The sequence below is a fragment of the Amphiprion ocellaris genome, chromosome 15, assembly GCF_022539595.1.
Source record: "Amphiprion ocellaris isolate individual 3 ecotype Okinawa chromosome 15, ASM2253959v1, whole genome shotgun sequence".
NCBI lineage: Eukaryota > Metazoa > Chordata > Actinopteri > Pomacentridae > Amphiprion > Amphiprion ocellaris.
In genome coordinates, this window is record NC_072780.1 from 4,988,249 (window position 1) to 4,991,636 (window position 3,388).

The 3,388-nt window shown below is 44.2% G+C and overlaps 1 long non-coding RNA gene across 1 annotated transcript; it reads left to right on the forward strand.

Annotated features, from left to right (window-relative positions):
* The first annotated feature begins 206 nt into the window (after positions 1 to 206).
* LOC129350645 (uncharacterized) lies at positions 207 to 1,242 on the forward strand. Its single transcript, XR_008604118.1, has 3 exons — positions 207 to 373; positions 517 to 651; positions 1,009 to 1,242. It is a non-coding gene; the product is annotated as an uncharacterized LOC129350645 (long non-coding RNA).
* The last annotated feature ends 2,146 nt before the right edge of the window (positions 1,243 to 3,388 follow it).

A 3,388-nucleotide genomic window follows, 5' to 3' on the forward strand; every position in this document is an offset into this window, starting at 1 on the left:
TTTTAGAGAATAAGCTCTTAAAAAAACAGTGTATATGTAATTTACTGCAGCTATTATATTGCAGCTAATATACCACATCTAGCGTATTGCAGTTGTAGTGTATTGCAGCAGATGTGTTACAGCTAATGTACTACAGCTAATATACTACAGCGAATGTCTGAAAGCTAAAGTACTGCATCTTCTGTGTTACAGCCAGTGGAGTGCAGCCAGCGGGTTGGATCTGTCGGTGTGCGGCCAGCGGGTTGGATCTGTCGGTGTGCGGCCAGCGGGTTGGATCTGTCGGTGTGCGGCCAGCGGGTTGGATCTGTCGGTGTGCGGCCAGTGGGTTGGATCTGTCAGTGTGCGGCCATTGGGTTTGGATCTGTCAGCTAATGTATATGAGCTCATTTTTTGTATCTGTTGTACAGTAGCTAATGTATAAGAGCTAATGTTTATCATCTATTGTACTACAGCTAATGTTTTAGATCTCATGTGTTCGAGCTAATGTGTTCCAGCTCATGTGTTACTAATGTACAGGTGTTCCAGCCTCCAGAGTGTTCCAGCCGCCAAAGTGTTCCAGCCGCCAAAGTGTTCCAGCCGCCAAAGTGTTCCAGCCGGAGGACAGCATTTGGCTACAGTGCTTGTTGGGCTGAATCCCATCGCTTTTAAAAAGTGAGGGACGGTCCCAGAACAGGTTGAAGTTGTCAATAAAAACCATGATGAAAGCTGTGCATGTAGACTGCAGCCAGGTGTGCAGGGAGAGAATCCAGCTAAAGCTATCTGAGCACAGGTGTCGGCGGAGCGAGAGACCGGCGGCGTTTGCTTGCTCTGCCACCGTTCTCTCGCTCCGCCGCCGTTCTCTCGCTCCGCCGCCGTTCGGCGGTAAATAATGCTGCTGTTGTGTTATTTCTACTTTTAAAACTTCACTCAAACTGATCAAATCTATGATTTCAGAGTAACGCTAGACCACTGTTCATGTTTTAGATTTTCTGTTTTCTTAACACACATTTCTTCTTTCTGTCCTCACAGATGACAGCGGTGGCTTCAGTCAGTGGCAGCAGGTAGGCTGATGTTCATCATAATGTTGTGTACTATACTATACTGTACTGTATCAGCATGTCCCCCACGCATGACATGAACATGACTTCAACAATAAGGTGTTTTTTACACTTTGTATTCTAAAATCAATCAGGATATTTGTTGTGGAACATTTTCACATTAAAAAGTAGATAAGGTGAAAAAGAGACACACAAGGACAGAAAAAGCACCATTATTATCATTATTATTGTTGCTGCCATTATTAGGGTCCGAGCACCGACGGTGCGGAGGACCCTATTGGAATGCAAGGAATTATTTATTATTATTATTATTATTATTATTATTATTATTATTATTATTATTATTATTATTATTATTATTATTCTTTGCCCGCCGGGAAATCGCCATTTTTGGCGGCCTTATCATACCCCAAAACGCGTCAAACTTGGCATGCTCATCAGGACTGGCGAAAAATTTGATATTTTATGGGAGTTGCGCATGTGTGTGAGAATATGGCTCCATAGCGCCCCCTGGAAAATTGAAAATTTGGTCATTAGGCCAACTTGCACGACGTTTCATCTACAGCTACAAAATTTTGTAGGCATATTCAGCACATCAGGAAACCCAAAAAAGTCAATTATGGCCACGCCCTAAACCCAACAGGAAGTCGGCCATCTTGAATTAGCTGTAGATTTTTTAAAATTAATAACTCATCGGGGATAAGTCTGAGAGACGTCAAATTTGGCCAATACATGCAAACACGCGGCCTGATGAAAAGTGATCAAAATGTTCATCTCATTTCAAAGGGCGTGGCCATGGCGACTCCCAAAAAAATGGATCCCTTCGCCATGAAACAGGAAGTGGTGTCTAACTCAGCTGTACATGGTCCAATGTGCCTGAAATTGTACATGTCATCAGTGTCCACCTCTGACGACATCCATGTAGTTATGTACATTGACAGTCATAGCGCCACCTTGTGGTAGCAGGAAATTGACATTTTTTACATTTTGAGGTACTATTCTTAGCACGTTGATCAGATTCACCTCAAATGTGGTGACATAAGCCAGAACACATTGATGACGATCCCCAGAGAAAATGGTGGCTCGTCATCAAAGGGCGTGTGTGTGGCGGCGCGGCGAATTTCGATTTCTCGCCATGAAAATTGAATCATTAATATCTCAGCTGGAAATGATCCAATCCGGACCAAACTTGATGTAATAGACACCAGTCCGGGTCTGAACACATCCACACTCATAAATTTAGAAATATTCATAGCGCCACCTATTGGCAACAGGAAGTAACTGTCATTACATTTGCACCTACCATTGCCGGAAACTTTGTCATATCATCTTGAAAATTGGTCAGCTGACTGGTTATGCCTAGACGATGCCACAGTGTGAAGATTTTGACGATTCATAAAACACTGTTGCCGTGGCAACGCATTATTGCCGTAATAAACACAGTACTTTTTGACAGGTTAAAAATGCTCAAATGCTCGCCAAAATTACCACACATATCTGGACCGGCAACCCATTTGATATTTTAGGGAAACTGCACGTGTGTGGCAAAATGGCTCCATAGCGCCACCTGGAAATTTTCAAACCGTTACTACGGCCAGTACGTTTTAGCTAGAATCATGAAACTTGGTAGGCATATGTAACTCGTCGAGACACACAAAAATGTAATTGACATCCATGCCCAAAACCCAACAGGAAGTCGGCCATTTTGAATTATATGTCATATGTTTTGACAATTTTGGGTCATTTTTAGACATTTTCAAAAGCTATAAACTCAAACAGGGTAACACCGAGAGAGCTGAAATTTGGCCAGGATGTACTCCAGGCATGGGTGATCAAAAGTTATCAAAATGCTCACCTTAAGTCTGAGGGCGTGGCCATGGCGGCCTTGTGAATTTTGATGCTTCGCCATGAAACATCAGCTGCTGTGTAACTGCCCTAAACATGCTCCAATCTGCCTCAAACTTTACAGGTGTGATCAGAGTCCAGTCCTGATCACATCCATAGGCCGACATAAACTCTCGGTCGCAGCGCCACCTGGTGGATGGAAGGAAATGCTCTATAACTAGCCTGGACATGGTCCGATCTGCCTGAAATTTTACATGTGTGATCAGAGTCTGACCCTGATCACATCCATAGGCCAATATACACTCTCGGTCGCAGCGCCACCTGGTAGATGGACAGGAAAAGCTGTAGAAGTAGCCTGAACATGCTCCAATCTGCCTGAAATTTTACACGTGTGATCAGAGTCCAGCCCTCATCACATCCATAGGCCGACATGCACTCTCGGTTGCAGCGCCGCCTGGTGGACATGCGTGGATTCGCCGACCAGCAAGGATGCGAGGACCCGTCCA